A 13,703-nucleotide genomic window follows, 5' to 3' on the forward strand; every position below is an offset into this window, starting at 1 on the left:
GAGGTACTGAGGAGCTCAGTTAAAGGTCAGAAAAACACCCTGTACCCTAGACAAAAGCGTGGGCAGGCTCGGGGAGAAACCACGAGCTGTCCTGGGTTTGAACCTGGCCTCACTTGAATCATCCAATCAGAGCAGGCCTCATTTGCATCCTCCAATCAAAACCCTGTAACCAGGCTTCTTGTTTCTGTACCCGTGCCCTACCCTATAAAAACCCTCTGCTCCAGCCCGTGGGCGCGCCAGTCCCTTGAGCTTCTCGAGAGTCTGTGTCGCCCCGGGTACCCGTGTTCCTGAATAAAGCCTCTTGCTGTTTGCATCTGATTCGTGGTCTCGGTGTCTTCCTTGGAGGCGAGGGTCTCTCCTGAGGGAAGACTGTCTTCGGGGGTCTTTCAGCACAATTGATTTTATTTTCTATCAAAGGCTAGGCCCAGAGCTGCCTGTCCATCTAGATTTCATATGATATCACAATTGATTACCAGAATCCATAGGACTCATTTGACCATAGACTGTTCTGTGTTGTGCCTGTCATGCTAAGTCTGGGAATAAATATTTCTAGTTATCAAATGCCATTTTTCTCCTGCATAGGAAGGATATGTGAAAACAGTAAGTGTTGAGTCAAATCATGCAGGTTCATGCCCTTGTTTTGTCATTAGCTCACTGAACAACATGGGGATATCAGATCACCCCTTTCTTCAACAGGTTTACTCAGTGGAAAACGGAATGCTAGTAGATGACTGCTAAAGTGACTCCATCTGTGCTTATCATGGAATCAGAATGAAGGGGAGCATAAAACCCAAAGGGAAGGCCATGGGTCAGCTTGTGAGGATTGTTTCCTAATAGCAAGAATTAAAATTTAATTTGCCTAAATTGTATCATTTAACTCCATTTGTTTACACCCAAAATGTAAACCCATAGAAAATACAAAATAAAGGAATGAGAAATTACTGGACTGGCATGATGTTCCCAGCCTCAGTGTCAGCATGACACATTACCCAACCTCATAATGACTGTGTAGCAAGACATAGATCAAATATTTTAACCCTGACAAGATAAAATAAAAGCATGTCATTTTATTCTTGCAACTTATGAAAGCATTTACCAGGAGAAAAACTCCAACCAAAGTTTACTTTCTTTTGCCAAAATACAAGAAAACTGAGGTTTGATTTTGGTGTTTGGAGACAGGGTTTCTCTGTGTAGCCTTGTCTGTCTGGAAACTGGCTCTGCGTACAAGGCTGGCCTCGAACTCACAGACATCCACCTGCCTCTGCCTCCTGAGTGGTGGGATTAAGGCCTGCACCACCACTGCCCTGCTGAGCTGGGGATTTCTTAAAGGAGCACTCACAGAAGCTAACTCTTTGGCCTGGGGTTAGCCACTGTGAGCAGGAGTCTTAGAGCCCCGCCCACCTCCACGCAGTCCCGGAAGTCACAGATCCAGCAGTTCAGGATTAGGTCAGGGCAGAGCCAGGCACCCTCGTCCCTTCCTACCTGTTGGACCGCCAGGTGGGGCTGCTTAAAGTCCAATTGGAATATGTTGCCCACGACGGGCAGGCGTCACGGCCCTGGAGGGAAGTTCTTGGGGCGCCTTCTTCTGAAGTAGTCAGCCAGAAACAGGAAGATGACAGCAGCCAGCAGCAGAGTCCGGAGATGGAGCGCTGCCCAGATGGCGGCCACCAGGGAGCCCGCGGCGGCGAGCATGGCTGGTATTCGAGCAGACTCCAGAGGACTGAGGGTCTGAGCTGAGGCTCAGGGCTCCTATCCTTACAGGGCTCTCGTCTAATATATTCCTGTCCCCTCTCCACCACACCCTTCCGTTTCCCTCTGATGCCCTTTGACCCAGACAGCACAGACACTTTGTCCACACAGCCCCACCCCTCCTTCTCTAAACAGAGGTCTTAGCCACTCCTTCCTGGTACCCGAGGACCCAACCCCCAAGAGGAAGCTCAGAGCTCTCTGCCCTGCTCCTTTATAAGCTTAACTACATAAACCTTCAAACTTCAGTTACATTACGAACTAAGAAGAATTTGGATTTAATTTGGTAATCTTATAAACTACTTTGGCACTATGTACATGATAGAAAACCTAAGCACCTGTAGACAGTACATAGAAACACACAGCTGTAAGTGAAGGTGGGTTCTTGGTTGTCAAATCTGATTTTGTAGCTTCTGTTTACATCTGTAACTTCCCAGTTTTAAGTTACACCATTTTTAGTAGCTTTAAGCAATTGTTAATTGCAAGTTTATACTCTTAAAGGTGTGAGTCAATACAAAGCAGAAAACTTGATTTTTAAAGACCCCAAACTCAGCCTGAACAGTGATGAAGCTTTGACCAGGTTGAGCAGTCATTGACAGCTTCATTTTAAAATAATGTTTTTCTTATACTATAAATTGGATGAGATAAGAACTTTGAAATACTCAAGTTTTGAATGTGACTATTTGTTGGGATTCTTCTGTCTCCCTCCTGAAATCCTAATCATGAAAAGAAAATATTTTAAAATAAAAAGATTTTCGAAAATATATCCCTTTTACATGTATTACAGCTGAAGAGCCTTCCTTACAATTTTCATTTATATATTAAGAATATCGAGGAAAGAGGTATCTTGATAGAAGGAGCCATTATGGAGTTAGGGAGAAACCTGGTGCTAGGGAAATTCCCAGGAATCCACAAGCATGACCCCAGCTAAAATGCTAAGCAATAGTGGAGAGGGTGCCTGAACTGATCTTCCCTGTAATCAAATTGATGACTACCCTAATCCTCATTATAGAACCTTCATCCAGTAACTGATGGAAGTAGATGCAGAGATCCACAGCTAAGCACTGGGCAGAGCTCCCAGGAGTCCAGTCCAAGAGAGGCAGGAGGGATTATATGAGCAAAGAGTCAATAACATGATGGGGAAATCCACAGAGACAGCTGACCTGAGCTAGTGGGAGCTCACTGACTCTGGACTGACAGCTTGGGAATCGGCATGGGACTGAACTAGGCCCTCTGAGTGTGGGTGACAGTTGTGTGGCTTGGGCAGTTTTTTGGGCCACTGTCAGTGGGACCAGGATTTCTCCCTAGTGCATGAACCAGGTTTTTGGAGCCCATTCCTTATGGAAGAATACCTTGCTCAGCCTCAGTAGGGGCGGTGGCGGAGGGGTGGTGGTTGGTCCTGCCTCAACTTGATGTGCCAGACTTTATTGACTCCCCATGGGAGGTCTTATTTTCTCTGAGGAGTGGATGGGGAGTGGGATGGGGAGAAGGTGGGGAGTGGGCCAGAGGAATGGAGGGAGGGGAAACTGCAGTTGATATGTAAGATGAAAAAAAGCTTTTAAATAAAAAAAGAATAATTTTGAAAACAATTTATTTTAATAAAGGGTTTTTAAAATACATTTGTAAGGGGCATTTTGATTAACATAAAACATTTTGTGCCATATAATTCTTATTTTTCCCATGACTATTACTTAATTGAAATAAAATTATAATCAGTTTTTTTTTTCATTAGAACCTGTTTTGGAAGAAAATCCTTGTCAAAATCTATGTGCATAACATTAACTCTTATAGCCTAATGAAACATTAGTCCTGCAATTTTGATGATTGGTGTTTTATACAAACATCATGTTAGGGTTTTTATAAAACACTTAATCAACCTCCAAATAAAATTTTAATGAATTTTTAAGAACTTTAGCCTACCTGTATAAGGCAGTATATATTTATCAAGCCTTTTAATAAATAACCCAAACACTCACATTTATAAATATGTACTTGTGCATTTTAATTGAGCATTCTACATATATGCATATACGTATATACAGTACTCAATGCAAATACATAAAAAATTAAAGTGGTCACAGGATTTGTCACTTAGTTTTTATGTGGGACACAAAACAACATGTGGCAATAATTATCATAGCTAGACTAGTCAAAATTACATGCAGTCCAGCAGTGCCCAGTATAATAACCAAGTAGAAAGCTTATATATCCCTATCTTTTTATGATATGCAGAAGGCTGAGTAAAATGATCAAAAGGTCAAGTTTATCATGTGGACTTAAGGTAACATCCTTTTCTATTATTAGAGCTAACTATCTGAGGGTGAAATGTCATTACAGATAAAACTACCACACTCAATGTTATTTAGGTTAAAAAAAAATTCTCTTTTAATTTGTAGCAGGACTAAACTACATTTCCCACACCTGCTTGCATATCTAAAGGAAAGAAGGGGAACTATATGAAAGTATAGCATCCTGGACTGGTTATCAGCTACTTGCTTAGTACCAGTCTTGCCTGTATTTTATCCTGGTCTACATAAAGATGATCTGTCCCATATTTACCTGACATTTGGTCATCACTAGTGCTTAGGTGGATACTTTTCCCTCTAGACATCCCTAGTGTCCCTATAGATCAGAAATGATTCCATCCGCTGATAATCTGGGGAACATATAAGATCCTATTGCACATCTAATACAAAGTCTAAAGACAGCTGGAGTTTTATCTTCTTAAGAAATCAAAAAGCATTGAGTTTGATTTCACCTATTTTGGCCTTAAATGTTATAGGACTCAATACCTTCTCAGAAAATCATGGGGGTGGGGAAGCAGGCAGAGTCTTGTTTGTCTAAGCAATTAACCTTCCATAAAATAGAAAACATGAAGATAAGGAAAGGAGCAGAAAGTCCCTTGAGTAGTTTAGGGGAGACATAACCACCCTAATGTGATTTGAGAAAGCACAGCCCCCCATCTTGTCTCAAGATGCTCTCTTTTAGGCCAGAGTGGCTCAGGACATCTGGGAGCATAACCTTTATGAAGATGACCTCTAGAAAAGTCACATATTATTCCATCTACTCAGGAATAGGGTTTGGATGGGTCTAGATTTCTATCTTTGTTGCCAGTGGTTGTTGGTTTTAACGAGGGGCACTATTACTGTGCGAGAAAGGTCATGAGGCATGACAAAACTATCAAGAGTTTTATTAGGAGAGGGGAGAGACAGAAGAGAGTGACCAGGCCTATGGAAGACAGGTACAAAGAGGTGGGTGGAGGGCGGGAGGGAGAAGGAGAAGGAAGAAGAAGAAGGGGAGGGGTCTGTGTCCTGCTTCTTATGGATTCCCCTGCACATGTGTATATGGGATACGCCACACATACACAGATTGCGTGATCATGCAGCGCACCGATTATGTAGGACATAAGGCCCCTCACTTGGCTACTAAACTGTGCATATGTGGTCACGTAAATGGAGGAGTGGCCCGGTATCCTAACAGTGGTACTTTTCAACACTAAGTGGGAACCCAAGGTAACTTGCACATCATGCTTAGCAAGAAAGATAAACTGAGTGATGGTCAGGCAAAATCACCAAGAATGCTTCAAGACGGATTCTGGCATGAGCACCTACAAACCTTAGATGGGACAGAGACATAGCTGTACATTGTCATCTACAGCAACCTGGAGAGTTCCACTAGACTTTCCAGGACCCAACTCATGCCTAATCAGGATTTTTGACTTGTGGTATAGTTAAAAAAAAAAAAATCTTTTAATGAAAGCTTAAGCATGAGAGTTAAGAGAAAGAAAGCTCTTCAAAGGGAGACTAAGACAGCCAAATGGAGGTGAGAGAGAGCTTCCCAGTGGGAAGCAGCCTTTGGGTTTTTAAGCATAGAGTAGGATGTCCTCTTCTTTTGTTTTATCTTAAACTAAGCTGTAAGTATCTTCTCTTTTGAAAGGGAAGTTTGCTCCCCTTGGAGATAAAGTATGATGAGGCAAGGTCAGAGGATGATAGTTGAGGTATGAGTCTGAAAATAGTTACATTTCTTTGACTGTTGATAAAATCAAGGGAGACTGGAGCCACAGAAAGCATTCACCAAAATCCACCTGAAGAGATAATACTGGCAGTTTGGATAGAGGGGATCCATATTGGTGCCTGTCTCACCCAAGGAAAAGTGGTTTTTTTGGAGGTTTCCACATTTGGGCACCATAACTGTTGACATAAAACACAAATTTCACCTGAAAGAGTAGGATTTAATTTATTCTAGACATAAGTGTGAGTAACCATGGCCCAGGAACACTGGTCTAGAAACACAGATTCAGTTAACCCTAAATTCCATGTTCCAATGTGGTAACAATTTCATGAAGTGTTATAGTAATAGACAAAGGAAGTCATAAACCATGGGACCCTTCAAATACATTGATGGACCCTCTCAGAAAGCTGTGATAGAGGCCCAGAGGCTGTTACCCTCTGATGATAATCTCAGTCTTTTGGTTGGTGCAAGTCAGTCCTCTGCTCAATTAATATATCCCAAAGTTTGCAATTTGGTCATATACAAAGGTCAGTTATTAGTGACTAATAAGGATAATCTTCATCTGACTCTGGGCCTGCAGCACTTCAACCCCTGCACAGTCATTACAGTTCTAATCAGTTAATCAGCCTTGCAGAAGATGTTGAGGAAAATTCTTTATAGGAACATCCATTCACGAGCACTTTGAGGAAATTGCTATTGACATTTGTGTAATCATAGAAAATACTGCTTTTTTTTTTCTATTTTTGTACCCCCTGAATTATAGCAGATTAGAGTTTGTAAGCTCAGGCTGGTTTCTACGACAGTTAGGGTGAAAACAATCCTCCCCCAGAGTTCCTGAAAAAACAAATAACACTCTAGCCACTTCATTTCTGCATTTACTTTTGAAAATATTGTTAAAATTGAGATTTGTGGTGATTGAAAATGTGTGTGTGTGTGTGTGTGTGTGTGTGTGTGTGTGTGTGTGTTTGTGTTTCTACATGTCTGCATACGAATCCTTTAGAGTCTTTTGGGAGGTGGATGCTTACTAGGAGAAGTTACTTTAGAGTCTTTTAGGAGGTGGATGCTTACTAGGAGAAGTCACTCCAGGTGGATTTGAGTTAGATTAGCTTGACTCCATTTGCTGTTCTCTCTCTCAGCTTCCTGTGTGAATACTAAATACGGTCTGGCTGCCTCTCCATTGCCTGGTGGGTGAGCCTCACATTCCCTGTGCAATGCCCTCACCATTATGACAAACTCTATACCCCGGAAGTATAAGGCAAAACAAACCCTTTTCTTCTCTAAATCAGTGTTTTGGGAGGTCAGAGTATTCTATCCAGGCAAAAGAAATGGAAGGAATGTAATTGCTAAAACGCTTTCTGCTTGGCAAACTTAATATGTAAATTTGAGAGATTAATTTTAGAATCAGCCTGAGTGTAGCGCTCCCTTTATATGAATTCTGGGACTTTTTTCTATATGAGGTGGACATACATTTTGTCTGTATTGACATGTATTTTGTCCTGTATTAAGGTAATTGTTAATTGATAATATATCATTGTTGTAAATAAAGTTATGAGTCAACATTTTAACATCTAACTTGGTGTACAAATCATAAAATTATCAAGATAAAACTAGTAGCACAAAAAGGCAGTGTTAGGTTTTAGTGTCTCTGTTTCACTGTATTATTAAAAAGAATATTTGTATTTGCAACAGAAAATGTTCTTGGAATATCAGCAGGATTATATATATATATATATATATATATATATATATATATATATATACACATACATATAACATAATCTGTATAATGCTGATAGATGTAGCATAACAAAATGTAAAAAGTTTGTTTACTTTTCATTTTTTTAGATAAGTTTCTACTAAATGCACGATGGCTATGTCTATAAATGCCATTCACTATTTGTCTGGAATATAGAAAGAAATTGATAAGGCTTGTAGAGAAATAAATCTTAAAAGAAAAGAATTATCTGTAGTTAGGTTGAGTATAACAAAATACTGTTTATTTTTTAGGATTTTTATACTACTTTTTATGCTACTGCTTTTTTTCTTAAAGTTTTTTTTTTCCATTTTATATACCATCTCCAGTTCCCCCTCTCTCCCCTTCTCCCTCCTCTCCACCTCCCTCCATCCCAAGCCCATCCACTCCTCAGAGGGGGTAAGACTTCCCTTGGGTGGTTAACAGAGGCTGGCATACCAAGTTGAGGCAGGGCCTAGCCTCTCCCCCTTGCATCAAAGCTGAGCAAGGCATCCCACCATAGGGAATGGGCTCTAAAAAGCCAGTTCATGCACCTGGGATAAATTCTGGTCCCACTGCTAGGGACCCCACAAACAGTTCAAGCCTCATAACTGTCACCTACATTCAGAGGGCCTAGTTCAGTCCCAAAATGGCAGCCTACAGAACGGGAAAAGGTCTTCACCAACCCCACATCTGACAGAGGGCTGATCTCCAAAATATATAAAGAACTCAAGAAACTAGACATCAAAATAACAAATAATTTAATTAGAAAATGGGGTACAGAGCTAAACAAAAATTACTTAACAGAAAAATCTCAAATGACTGAAAGACATTTAAGGAATTGCTCATGATCCTTAGGCATCAGGGAAACCCAAATCAAAAAGACACTGAGCTGTTACACTTGTCGGAAAGGCTAAGACCAAAAACACTGATGACAGCTTATGTTGGAGAAGATGTGGAGTAAGATGAACACTCCTCCACTGCTAGTGGGAGTGCAAACTTGTACAGCCACTCTGGAAATCAGTATGGCAGTTTATCGGAACACTGGTAACCAAACTATCTCAAGACCCAGAAATAACACTTTTGGGCATATACCCAAAATATATTCAATCATACCACAAGGACACTTGTTCAACTATGTTCATAGCAGCATTTTTCATAATAGTCAGAACTTGGAAACAACCTAGATGCCCCTCAACTGAAGAATGGATAAAGAAAATGAGGTACATTTACACAATGGAGTATTACTCAGCAGTAAAAAACAGTAATATGAAATTTGCAGACAAATGGTTGGAACTAGTAAAAATCATCCTGAGTGAGGTAACCCACGCACAGAAAGACAAATACAGTATGTACTCACTCATAAATGGATAATAGATGCAAAGCAAAGGATAACCAGGATACAATCCACAACCCCAAAGAAGCTAGGTAAAAGGGAGGACCCTAAGGGAGACAGGCATGGAGAGCCCTAGGAAGGGGAAAATAGTTAAGATCTACTGGGTAAACTGGGAGGAGAGTAGAAGGGAGGGGGTGGAGGAGGGGAATATGAGGGATCAAGATGGCTGAGTTGGGGGAGGGATGGAAAGGGAGAGCAACGAAAGAGATGTCTTGATTGAGAGAGCCATTATGGGTAAGGGAGAAACCTGGTGTTAGGGAAATTTCCAGGATCCCACAAAGATAACCCGACTAAGACTCCTAGCACCTGTGGAGAAAGTGCCTGAACTGGCCTTCTCCTGTAATTAGATTAGTGACTACCCTAATTGTCATCATAGAACCTAACTGATGGAAGGAGATGCAGTGATCCTCAGTCAAGCACTGGGCTGAGCTCCTGGAGAGCAATTGAAGAGAGGGAAGGTGCTGTGAGATGGTCTGTATGTCAAATGTGTTGCTCTGATTGGTCAATAAATAAGACACTGATTGGCCAGGCAGGAAGTATAGGCGGGACAAGCAGAGAGGAGAATTGAGAGAACAGGAAGGAGGAGGGAGACACTGCCAGCTGCTGCCATGACAAGCAGCATGTGAAGATGCTGATAAGCCACGAGCCACGTGGCAAGGTATAGATTTATAGAAATGGATTAATTTAAGATATAAGAACAGTTAGCAAGAAGCCTGCCATGGCCATACAGTTTGTAAGCAATCTAAGTCTCTGTGTTTACTTGGTTGGGTCTGAGCGGCTGTGGGACTGGCAGGTGACAGAGATTTGTCCTGACTGTGGGTCAGGCAGGAAAACTCTAGCTACAGGAAGGGGGATCCTATAAGAAAGGGGGTTCACATCAAGATCATGATGGGGAAAACCACAGAGACAGCTGACCTGAGCTAGTGGGAGTTCACAGACTGGGGACTGAGAGCTGGGGAAAAAGGTTATCTTTAAAAGAGAATTTAGAGGCTGGGAGGTTGGCTCAGTGGTATTGGTGCTTGCTTCCAAGCTTGTCCACCTGGATTGGATCCCTGACACCCAAGTCTTAGAAATTATTCACATACACAGGTTCACACAAACACACACATACACATACATCATTCAGTATATTAAAAGTAATAAAAACTATTTAGTACTCTTATGTGTACTATTAATTTTTTCAGACATTTGACAAAGTCAAAGTTTATTTAAGTATTAGCTTATGTTAAAGTATTATAAATGACTGCTTTTTTAAAGTGCTTGATGAAATATATGAAGCATGAAATGAACCTTCTTAAGCACTTCAGAGGATACAGTTCAGTAATTTTAAATACATTCACACTTTTTATATTGAAAATTCATACAATGTACTCTGGGGGCAGTTTCCCCTCTCTGTCTCCTCCCAAATCCTTTCCCACCCCCATCCATCTGACTCTGCACATTTTTTTGTTTGTTTGTTTGTTTGTTTTGTTTTGTTTTTTCGAGACAGGGTTTCTCTGTGTAGCTTTGCGCCTTTCCTGGAACTCACTTGGTAGCCCAGGCTGGCCTTGAACTCATAGAGATCCGCCTGGCTCTGCCTCCCGAGTGCTGGGATTAAAGGCGTGCGCCACCACCGCCCGGCCTCTGCACCTTTTTTTTTTAAGTCTTTAGAAAACAAACAGGCAGATATAAAAGAAAACAAACCATTATTTTAAAAAAAATCAAAAAAGCTCAAGAAACACACACACACACACACACACTCCATAAAAACACAAAATCAGAAACTATAATATACAAGCAAAACACAAGAAACACAGAAAGCATTATAAGACAAAGGGTTCTACAAAGACACCATTGAGCTCTTTTTGTGTTGGCCATCTACTGCTGAGCAGGGAGCCTGTCCTTAACTGTGATTTTTAGACCAATGAGATTCCATTGGAAAAAAAAGTGACTTTTCTTTGCAAGTGGTTGAAATGATGATTTATAAGCAAGTATTTTTAAGTGATTTGAGGAATGGAAGGTGACTCAGTGGTTAAGATCAGTGATTATTTTTACAGAGGACCAGACTTTGGTTCTGATCACCCATATCAGGTGGCTAACAACCACGAGTACCTCCAGCTGCAAGAGATATGATGCCTTGGCTTCTGCAGTTTCCTGTACTCATGTGTGCATACCCATACATAGATAAGTACACATGATTAAAAAATAAATGTTTGTTTTAAAATTAGTTCAGTGCATTTAATATCTATGTAGCTTCATATCTCTGTAGACATATATAGAGCTGTGTGTCTAAACTTTATCTAGTATGTAAAAATTATCAGAATTAAAGGCTTATGAGTTTAGTACATGAAACTCTAATACTAACTGAATGTGCTCTGTGTTCTTGCTTGTATTATTTGTGATATTTGTTGGTGAGGCCTATTTCACCACAAGATTTAGTGAGAAAAACCAAGAGTAGGGAAATGTAACCATCTTGGCAGGAATGAAGATATTCAGGAGACATTTGGGCCCCTCCTTTTATATCAAGCTACAGAGACATTGCATTGTAAGGAATTGAACCTTCTCCAGGAAGGAAAAGACTAGGAGCTAAATGCCAAACAGAGAAAGGGTTTGTCTCCCAGAAAGGGATTTCACTTGGTACTGACAACTTGTCAAGCCACCTTAGAATAGAGACTGGAACCAAGACAATGATCATGAGTGGGATCCCATCATTACCTAGCTATGTGTATCTCTGGGCCCATATTTAATTCAAACCTCATGTTAGAAATCTAAAGGTGGATTTGGAGATGGGGAAACTGGACTTCTTTGATCCTTCTCCCAATGTGTCTACATTAAATAAACAAATATCCTTTTCTTTCTTTTCTTGAAGTCTTGTTTATATGACCAACTGAGGAAGGTTGGACAAGCTGGGCTTGTTAGGACTTCCTGCGGTGTAGACGAATTTCTAAATGAGAAAACTTCTGACTATGCTGGGGTCCATCTAACCTTCAATTCAGAGGGATCAGGGAATGTTAAGTTCCACAGATGGACCCAGAGGCTGAAGGCTAAATTTGTTTAGCAGAAATTATCATCACCAACTTGACCAGTAACAGTCACTGAGACAACCTGAATTGAGGGTTGTAAGATGATATAGACACCTGGATGGTTGGGCAAGGCAGAGCCCACTCCCCAGCTTTCTTGGCTCCCATACTACTTAATTCTTGGACTCTGTGAAGATCAGGAGTCCCCAAGGATACTCTCAGTCATCTAGCATATGAAGAAACTTGAAGAGTAGATATATTGTCAGAGGATGGCAGACTGAGAATACTTGGACATTATTGGTATCTGTGGTGGTTTAAATGAGAAATATCCCTCATAGGCTTACATATTTGAACACTTGATCTCTGGTTGATGGTGGTGATTGGGAAAGTTATGAAACCTTTAGGAGGTAGAGGCTTGCTGGGAGAAGAACGTCTCTGGGGATGGGCTTTGAGTGTTTATAGCCTTGGCTCATTTCAGTTTGCTCCCTTTGCTTCCTTCATGTTCATGGAACTGTGATTTCTCAGTTTCTTGCTCTGGTCCCTGCTGTCATGTCTTCTCTGCAATATCAGAGTATCCCTTTGGAAACACAGCCAAAATAAACTCTTTAATTCTTAAGTTGTCTTTGGTCACAAAGTTCTGTTACAACAAGGGAACTTTACTAACATTGATACTGAAACTAATTTTTTGATAAGAAGAACATACATTTCTTTTTAGAGAAATGTGGAAGATAATGGATCTTGCAACTAGCAAAATGGTTCATTATTGTAATCAGAGCCTAAGAAGCTATTCTTGTAGGAGCATAGAAGACAGAAGTACTGAGTATAATATACAGTGGGGGTGTAGCTCATGAGGTTTCAAAGGGAAGCAAGGTCTTCAACTACATGGGTTAGAGGTCATTTGTATGATATTTTGTCAAAGAGTCTGGCTGCCATCTGTTTTTGTCATCAGAACTTATATGAAGCTAAATTTAAAAGCAATGGATTCATTACTATGACAGAGGAAATTTCAAAACCACGTGATGTTGATTCTGTGGTTATTAAAGATTACTCTTATCCAGGTCTACAATAAAAAGGATGAAGTAGCCCAGAAATAAGTACAAAGCATAGTTTGGAGAGCAAAAGAACATTAGGAGGCTTAACGGTAAAGTCAAGGTATGTGCTAAAAGAGAGGCTGTCATAGTTAAGAAGGTTAGCACTCTTAAACAAAGGTTTGTTGCTCTGTACTGAAACAAAGGCAAGGGTGTCCAAGAGCAACATACTACCTAGTAAGCAGCCAACCTGTGAAAGGAGAAAGACTAAGGGGTTGCTTGTCCCCAAAAGGCAATTGCTTAAACTAGGAAGGCTGGTGCTGATTTTAGGGAAATAATTCCAACCACAGTAACATCAGAAACAGTCAGACCTGTCCCTAGGAATAACCCCAGCAGGGAATGGATTGAAGATGCTGCAAAGCCAAGAAGAAAGAAATTAAAGAAGATGCTAGACAATGGAAGGACCCTTCATGTTCATGGACTAGAATAATCAGTATTTTGAAATTTGTTGTATTACCAAAATCAGTCTGTGTGCTCTCCTTGACAGTGCCAATAATACCTATATGGATATAGGGAAAAAATCATAAAATCCTATGGAAGCACAAAAGGCTCCAGTAAGTCAAAGCAATCTTGAACAGAAGAGCACTTGCTGCAGGTACCATAGTACAATTATACTACTGAGCCATAGTAACCAAATAAGCATGGTATTGGCTGTATTGGCACAAAACATATACATAGACCATAGAATAGAATAGAGGACCCAGACTTAAATCCACACTGCTACAGACAAA

The 13,703-nt window shown here is 40.7% G+C and overlaps 1 protein-coding gene across 1 annotated transcript in view; it reads right to left on the reverse strand.

Moving 5' to 3' along the window:
• LOC131903786 (cytochrome P450 2J3-like) overlaps positions 1–1,842 on the reverse strand; it is a 37,030-nt gene extending 35,188 nt beyond the window's left edge. Inside the window, exon 1 of the mRNA XM_059254549.1 lies at positions 1,483–1,842. The gene's annotated coding sequence lies outside the window, so the exon portion shown is untranslated. The remainder of the gene's footprint in view (positions 1–1,482) is intronic.
• Positions 1,843–13,703: the final 11,861 nt, after the last annotated feature.

The sequence above is a fragment of the Peromyscus eremicus genome, chromosome 2 (genome assembly GCF_949786415.1).
Source record: "Peromyscus eremicus chromosome 2, PerEre_H2_v1, whole genome shotgun sequence".
Lineage (NCBI taxonomy): Eukaryota > Metazoa > Chordata > Mammalia > Rodentia > Cricetidae > Peromyscus > Peromyscus eremicus.